Source organism: Chlorocebus sabaeus, chromosome 28 (genome assembly GCF_047675955.1).
Source record: "Chlorocebus sabaeus isolate Y175 chromosome 28, mChlSab1.0.hap1, whole genome shotgun sequence".
Taxonomy (NCBI): Eukaryota; Metazoa; Chordata; class Mammalia; order Primates; family Cercopithecidae; genus Chlorocebus; species Chlorocebus sabaeus.
Window position 1 is genome coordinate 6,280,537 of NC_132931.1, and position 9,207 is coordinate 6,289,743.

A 9,207-nucleotide genomic window follows, 5' to 3' on the forward strand; every position below is an offset into this window, starting at 1 on the left:
TTCAGGGTCATCTCCCCATGTTAAGATCCTTGGTTCACTCATACCTGCAAACTCTTGTGCCACATAAGAAAACACTAGGCCGGGCGCGGTGGCTCATGCCTGTAATCTCAGCACTTTGGGAGGCTGAGGCGGGTGGTGACCTGAGGTCGGGAGTTCGAGACCAGCCTGACCAACTTGGAGAAACCCCTTCTCTACTAAAAATACAAAATTAGCCGGGCATGGTGGGGGGGCACCTGTAATCCCAGCTACTTGGGAAGCTGAGGCAGGAGAATCGCTTGAACCCAGGAGGCGGAGGTTGTGGTGAGCCAAGATCGGGCCATTGCACTCCAGCCTGGGCAACAAGAGTGAAACTCAGTCTCAAAAAGAAAACACTCATGGGTTTTGGAATGAGGACATAGGCATATCTTTGGGGTCCATTTTGTAACCATCCAGTAGGTTCACCTTGTCCGTTGCCTAGACAGAGCTGATTCATTGATACAGGGGAATTGCAATAGAGAAAGAGTAATTCACACAGAGCTAGCTGTGCAGGAGACCAGAGTTTTATTATTACTCAAATCAGTCTCCCCGAGCATTCTGGGATCAGAGTTTTTAAGGACATCTTGGTGGGTGGGGGGAAGCCAGTGAGCCAGGGGTGCTGATTGGTTAAGGCAGGAGATGAAAACAGGGAATTGAAGCTGTCTTCTTGAGCTGAGCCAGTTCCTGCGTGGAGGCCACAAGATCAGATCAGCCAGTTTATCGAGCTAGGTGGTCCTGGCTGATCCATCAAGTGCAGAGTCTGCAAAATTTCTCAAGCGCTGATCTTAGGAGCAGTCCAGTGAGGGTCAGAATCTTGTAGCCTCCAGCTGCATGAGTCCTAAACCATAATTTCTAATCTTTTGGCTAATTTCTTAGTCCTACAAAGGCGGTCCAGTCCCCAGGCAAGAAGGGGTTTTGTCTTGGGAAAGTGCTATAATCCTCTTGTTTTATACTATAAACTAACTTCCTCCAAAAGTTAGTTCAGCCTACGCCCAGGAAGGAATAAGGACAGCTTAAATGTTAGAGTCAAGATAGAGTCATTTAGACTAGATCTCTTTCACTGTCTCAGTCACAATTTTGCAAAGGTGGTTTCCATTTTCTTTTCCTTGAGACAGTGTCTTGCTCTGTCGCCCAACTGGAGTGCAGTGGCACACTCATTGGATTACAGCTTACGGCAGCCTTGAACTCCTGGGCTCAAATGGTCCTCCTCTGTCAGTCTCCCTGGTAGCTAGCGCTATAGGTGCACACCACTATGCCCAGCTAATTATATTTTTATTTTTGTAGAGATAGGGTCTCACTATGTTCCCTAGGCTGATCTTGAACTCCTGGCCTCGAGTGATCCTCCCAACTCATCCTCCCAAGTAATTAGGACTATAGGCACCCACCACCATGCCCAGGTAATGTTTAATTTTTATTTTTTATAGAGATGGGGGTCTTTGTCTGTTGTCCAGGCTATTCTTGAGCTCCTGGCCTCAAGCAATCCTCCTGTCTCAGCCTCCCAAAATGCTGGGACTACAGGTGTGAATCACGATGCTTGGCTTTGGGGGCCATTAATTAACCTACCACTCTGCTTCCCCTGTGGTTTATGGCTTTCAAACACTGGACTTCTGGTCCTTCTTTCTGATATCTGACTCCTTCCATGAGTGGGGATGAGTAGGGAGGAGGAGAGGAGAAATTCCTGTGTGTGGCCTGCTGAGAAGACCTCCAAAGAGGCACCAGGGAGCACTCTTTGTCTGGGTTTTATAAAACGGTTGTAATAATGCTTGTTTTAAAAGGGGTAGAAGACCCTCTGGTGAAGATGAAAGGGCAGGCTGTTTTAGATGGCAGATAGCTGCTTTGAGGCTCCAAGATCTCATAAAATGGAGGTCTTGTAGAGCTGAAATGAAGAAATCATGGCCCTATTGGGAAAAAGAATTCTTCAGAGTGAGAAGGAGGAGGTAGCATGCCTGTTCACTGACCAATGACAAGACTAAATATTATGTCTATTACTGCAGGAAAGGGAATTGGCATTTCCCAGCCTGCAACCTGACAGATGACAGTCAGCATTGTAGATTGACCATAAGTCCCTGGTTAAAAAAAATAATCCCCAAACATTCATCAAGGTTTTCCATGACTATATCTTGCATTGAAAACCTTTCCATCATATTCTATTTTAAGCATTTTTATCAGAATCTGATTTTATCCATATGGCTTCAAAGTATACATAAGGCTTTTTGGATTTGAACATTTTAGAATATATGGCGCCCTGAGACAATGGCTGAAGGTCAATGTCAGCTCTCTAAATACGAGGTTCCGGTGCAAGAATGCATTTGAGGTATCTGGTCCAAGAGAATGGCGACGACTGCTTGCATTGCTGCCTAACTGCATCTCGCTTGTCAATCGTGGTCAAATTGGGTGGACTGCCTTTGATTAATTTCAGCAAAAGAAAGAACTTTTAAAAGAACACACTGTGAAAGACTCATGCTTGGTAGAGGCAAGAGTCTTTCTGTTTTTCTGTGTCCTTGGGAAATACTCACCCTGAATAGGTTGAGCATATGATTTTTGATCCAAACCTGGCACTTTTGAGAGTCAATGAGACATTATTAATAATTAAGCTGGGGTCCGAGCACAGGAGCTCACGCCTGTAATCCCAGCACTTTGGGAGGCTGAGATGGCTGGATCGTAAGGTCAGGAGTTCGAGATCGGCCTGGCCAAGATGGTGAAACCCCGTCTCTACTAAAAATACAAAAATTAGACAGCAGCGGTGGTGGGTGCCTGTAATCCCAGCTACTCAGGAGGCTGAGGCAGGAGAACCTCAGGGTTCTCAGGGGAAGAACAGTAGGGGAGGAAAGGGGAGGAGAAGAACAGGAGGAGAGGGGAAAGGAGAGGAGGGGAGGGGGAAGGAAGGGGAGGGGAGGGGAAGAACAGGAGGGAAGGGGTGGGGAGGGGAGGGAACAGTAGAGGAGGGAAGGGGAGGGGAGGGAAAGGGAGGAGAGGGAAGGGGAAGGAAGGAAGGGGAGAGGAGGGAAAGAATAGGAGGGGAGGGGAAGAACAGAAGGGGAGGGAAATGAAAGGAAGAGGAAGGAAGGGAAGGGGAGGGAAAGAATAGGAGGGAAGGGGAGGGAAGGGGAACCTCGCTTGAACCCGGGAGTCGGAGGTTGCAGGGAGCCAAGATCGTGCCACTGCATTCCAGCCTGGCCAACGGAGCAAGACTCAGACTCAAAAAATCATCATCATCATCATAATTAAGCTGGAATACCAGGCTTAGGTTTAGACTATTTCCTTTCACTTTCTGAGTAACTTGTATTCCATGTAGTTGGCTCTGGGTAAAACCATAAAGTAGATTGGCTTACATTCTTCTCTTCTCTTTCTTCTGCTCCCCTCTGCCTTGTACTCAGAACATCATCATTCTGGAACTTGGGGGAACCTTTTCCCACATCTTAACTTTTTTGTTTGATGTGGTCCAGGCTGGAGTGCAGTGGCACAATATTGGCTCACTGCAACCTCCGCCTCCCAGATTCAAGCAATTCTCATGCCTCAGTCACCCAAGTAACTGGGACTACAGGTGCCCGCCACCATGCCTGGCTAATTTATATATATTATATATATATATATATTTGGTAGAGACAGGGTTTCACCATGTCGGCCAGGCTGGTCTCAAACTCCTGACCCCAAGTGATCTGCCCGCCTCAGCCTCCCAAAGTGCTGGGATTGCAGTCAAGAGTCACTGGGTCTGGCACCTTTCCCCATGTCTTATTTTACAATTGGGTAAGCTAAGAACTCAGAAAGAGGTGATTCTTAGTTACACAGAAACATGGAGGCGGGGTTAGAACTTACCTCCTCTCTCCAGAAGAAAGCAAAGGCTATCATCATGGTCATGAGTGTTTATAGCCCAGCACTACCTGCCCACTGAGCCCAGCTCATGGTAAGTTCAGATGGGCCTCTGCTCTCACCTGCCTCCAGATGCCTTGGTGCTCTGTGAGAATGATTGATGAGCATCTGATGAATTGGCTCATGCTATGATGGCATCCCCCTTTCCAGAACACCTCACAGGTTCATCAGGGGCTTCAGTAGATTGTGTCTCCAGGCAAAAGGTAGTTACCTACTGGTAGCAGATTTATTAGGAAAATATTTAGATATAGGAGGATGCATTGGGGCATGCATATAGATGAATTTATATTATTCCCCTGAAGAAGGTAAGAGCGAGAGCGAGAGCGAGAGAGAGAGAGAGAGAGCCTAGGAGTGTGTCATGGGGGTGGGAGGGGGAAAAAGTAGGGTACAACAATGAATGAACTGAAAGGGAAGGAAAGGAAGGGAGAAAAGAGGGAAAGGGAAAAGAAGAGAAGGGGAGTGGAGAAAGAAGAGGAGAGGAGACAAAGGGTGAGAAGGAGAAAAGGAGAGAGAAGAAGAGGGGAGGGAAGGAGAAGGAAGAAGGGGGAGAGAAGGAAGGAGGAGTTGAAGGACAAGAGTTGAAGGGAGGGGATGGAAGGGGAGGGGAGGAAAAGAACAGGAGGGGAGGAAAGGGGAGGAGAAGAACAGGAGGGGAGAGGGGAAGGGAGGGAAGGGGAGGGTGAAGGAAGGGAATGAGAGGAGAAGAACAGGAGATGAGGGGAGGGGATGGGAGGGAAAGAGAGGGAAAGGAAGGGGAGGAAAGAGGAAGAACAGGAGGGGAGGGGGAAGGAAGGGGAGGGAGGGGAGGGGAAGAACAGGAGGGGAGGAAAGGGTAGGGAAAGGAAGGAGAGGAGAAGGAAGGGAAAGGGAAGAACAGAAGAGAATGAGAGGGGAGGGGAGGGGAGGGTAGAGGAGGGAAGGGGAGGGGAGGGAAAGAATAGAAGGAAAGAAGAGGGGAGGGGAAGGAAGGGGAGAAGAAGGAAGGGGAGGGAAGGGGAAGAACAGAAGGGGAGGGAAACGAAGGGGAGAGGAAGGAAGGGAAGGGGAGGGAAAGAATAGGAGGGAACGGGAGGGGAGGGGAAGGAAGCAGGGAGAGGAAAAGAACAGGAGGGGAGAGAAGGGGAGGGGAGGGAAGAGAAGGGGAGGTAAGAGAAGGTGGAGAGAGAGGAGGGGAGGGGAGAGGAGACAGTGTATTTTGGCATTCCCTATTCATCCTGTATAGCTTATGATGAGGTTGATATATTTTGGGGGAAAAAGACGGTATATTTGGAAGGTAGTTACCCACTTAGATGTCAGCGGCAACTCTACATACCTCTAGCTCTATGTATATGCTTGTGTCAGCTCTGGAAGCCCCCTAGGAGCCTGTGAAGTGAATTTCCTTGTTATGAGGGACTAAAACCCATAGTTAATGACTTGCTGTGTCCCCGAACAAGGTCTCCTGACCCATCCCAGTGGTCTTTCCATTCTATGTAACCATCTCCTTAAAACAAGAATGTCAGAGAAGAGCAAAGAAAAGACACTATCTGCACCAGTGTGAGTTGTCATACCCCAAGCCCCAGCATCAGAAAGCAAAATCTAAACACAACCAAAAAGCACACCAAAACCCTTTGCAATCCAAGAGAACCCAAAATGTGAAGGTCACCCTAGAGCACTTCAAGCACATTGCAGATTGCACAAAACAAGCTTATCTCTGACTTTCACAATTCTGGTATCTAAGGATATGTATGTTCCACCATTTGTCGAGATGAGAATTATGTAAGAAAGTCATTTTCCACAAACTAACTGTCAAATTTGTCACTTTGGAGGGCTTGACTTTAAGTAACTGTTATGTTTTTATTTGATAAGCCAGAAGTTCTTTACATATTATTTTATTTTATTAATGCTTGTCTCTGATTCTTCCTTTCAGAGTTAGAATACATTAAACTTCATTGCATGCCCAAATAGAAGAAAGTGTGTTTCTGGTGACTTTTCTCCAATCCTGACCCAGAGAGAAAAGATTCAGAAGGTCAGTAAACGTCTGAGTCATTGTAGGTTCTTCCCTTACTTTTATCTAAACAGCTAATCTGTCATTCAGCCCAGTTATTCTTTTTCATCATTTCCAGGATTCAACTTTATTTTCCTGTTTCCTTTACCCTCTCTCTGCTGTATGACTTTTTATAATCCCCTCATTTCCCAGTGAGTAATAACCTTCATTACAGTCTCTCTCATGATGACTCCAAATAGTCTGTCCTGCAAAACTGCTGCCAAAATAATATTCCTAAAACATGATTCTCATTCTGTCATCACTGCTTTCAAAAATTATTGCTGGTAGGAAGCAGTCCAGATTTATTACCAGAGTATGCAAGGTCTTCCTGATTCAGACTTGCTTCAAATTCCAGCAGAATGGCTACCTACACAAAGACCAACTTGAGAAATAAACTTTGAAGTTCATGGTAATTATCTTTATTTTTATTTATTTATTTATTTATTTATTTATTTAATTTATTTATTTTTGAGACAGAGTCTCGCTCTGTCGCCCAGGCTGGAGTGCAGTGGCGTGATCTCCGCTCCCTGCAAGCTCTGCCTGCTGGGTTTACGCCATTCTCCTGCCTCAGCCTCCCAAGTAGCTGGGACTACAGGTGCCCGCCACCACGCCCGGCTAATTTTTTGTATTTTCAATGGAGACGGGGTTTCACCATGTTAGTCAGGGTAATTATCTTTAACCTCTCTCTGTCCTTTTTGTATTCTTTGACCACTTGTATTTTTTATTCTTCTTCCCCCTGCCCCCACCCCCATCATGCCTCCCTGATAGGTGCTATCCTAAGTGTGGTTTGGGGTTTAGAGGCACCATCATGATTTGGGAGCTGATTAGAAATGAAATTTCCTGCCGGGCACAGTGGCTCATGCCAGTAATCCCAGCACTTTGGGAGGCCAAGGCAGGTGGTTGCTTAAACTCGGGAGTTCAAGACCAGCCTGGGCAACACGGAGAAACCCCCTCTCCACATAAAGTATAAAAAATTAACTGGGCATGGTGGCATGTATCTGTAGTCTTAGCTGCTTGGCAGGCTGAGGTGGGCAGGTTGAGGCTGCAGTGAGCTGTGATCACACCACTGCACTCCAGCCTGGGCAATGGACTGAGACTCTGTCTCCAGAAACAAAAAGAAAAAAGAAAAGAAAAGAAAGAAATGAAATGAAATTCCTGACACATTCCATTATGACACCTAGGATTTCATACTTTAATAAGTTACCCAGTAAGTCTTACACACACTAATATTAGAAAAACACTGTTCTCACAGGGTGCAGTGGCTCATGCCTGTAATTCCAGCACTTTTGGAGGTCGAGCAGGCGGATCATGAGGTCAAAAGATCGAGAGCATCCTAGCCAATGTGGTGAAACACCATCTCTACTAAAAATACAAAAATTAGCTGGACGTGGTGGCACACGCCTGTAGTCCTAGCTACTTGGGAGGCTGAGGCAGGAGAAATGCTTGAACCTGGAAGGCAGAGGTTGTGGTGAGTCAAGATCATGTCACTTCACTCTAGCCTGGCAACAGAGAGGGATTCCATCTCAAAAAAAAGAAAAAAAGAAAAACACTGTTCTCAACTGTAACATCTACCAACATACTTTTGCAGTTATTTGATCTGCTGTCAAAAGTTAAATTACTAATTATTTAGTGGCAGAATGGAGTCTAGAACCCACTATTTCTAACTACATTTAGTTTGCTTAATCACTTTGACTATGTCATTGCCCTGTGATGTGGTTTGGCTGTGTCACCACCCAACTCTCATCTTGAATTGTACTCCCATAATTCCCACGAGTTGTGAGAGGGACCTGGTGGGAGATAATCTGAATCATGGTGACAGTTTCCCTCATACTGTGTATTGTTCTCATGGCAGTGAATAAGCCTCATAAGATCTGATGGTTTTATCAGGGGTTTCTGCTTTAGTACCTTCCTCATTTTCTCTTGCCGCCACCATGTAAGAAGTGCCTTTTGCCTCCCGCCGTGATTCTGAGGCCTCTCCGGCCATGTGGAACTGTAAGTCCAATTAAATCTCTTTTTCTTCCCAGTCTCGGGTATGTCTTTATCAACACCCTATACATATTGACTTAGGGGAGAAGTGGTGCATGTGGCTGTTTCTAACTTGCACCCTCAGAAATGATCACTATCCTACCTAGCCCAGTGTGACTCCTGCCCCAGTGGTGTTGACCTGCTGCTGCTCCACTATCCTCTATCCCACCATATTGTTTCCCATCCATGGGACATTGACACCTTACTGCCATCAAAAGACGCACCATGAGCTTTCAAGATTCAAGGACAGAGACTCCTGAGTATGGAACTGGCAAGGACAACAGTGAATTCAGAAGACTCTACCTGAGCTTCTGTCTATACCATATACTCTTCCTATCCTCTCTGTCTTCCAACTCACTTCTGGCTTCACACTCCAAGATCTGGTTCCACTTTTGATTCCCCCTTGAATTAACATCTTTCCCTCCGCTTTATCTCATTATTTCTGGTTCAACTTAATTTAGTCTCCATCTTCAGAGGAGGATGCTGACTTGTTAGTTTCCCTACATTATCCAGTAACTTCTCAGGACTCCATTTGTTTTGGTCCCATCCTTCATCTTCAACTGACCCTGGTATGTGAACAAGACACTGACAGGTCTCAGTGTTACCACCCGGATGCCATGAAGACTTCCTGCAGAAGGCAACTATTACTGTGGTAACAATCACCATGGCAACCATCACCCATTGGTATGGTTTGGCTCAGTGTCCCCACCCAAATCTCATGTGGAATTGTCATTTTCATGTGTTGGGGAAGGGCCTGGTGGAAGGTGATTGAATCATTGGGATAAACATCTCCCTTGCTGTTCTCATGATAGGGAATGAGTTCTCATGAGATCTGGTTGTATAAAAGCAGCTGGCACTTCCCCCTTTGCTCTCTTTCTCCTGCTGCCATGCGAAGAAGCACATGTTTGCTTCCCCTTTGCTTTCTGCCATGATTGTAAGTTTCCTGAGGCTTCTCCAGCCATGTGAAACTGTGAGTCAATTAAACCTCTTTTCTTCATAAATTACCCAGTCTCAGGTAGTTCTTTATAGCAGCCTGAAAATGGACTAAAATACCCGCCACCCGTTATTTCCAGCTCAACATCCTCTCATACTTCTATTTTGACACCATTGAGTCCTCTAATCCATTGACTTTGCCACTTTTCTGTTGTATCTCCAGTGTGCTCCCTTCCTTCCTGGTCCTGTTTAGATTCCACCCTCCAGCCTTGTCATCACTCTCTTGCTCACATTCTTCACTACCCTGCTTTTCTTTCCTTCCATATTAATTTCCTGGGAAA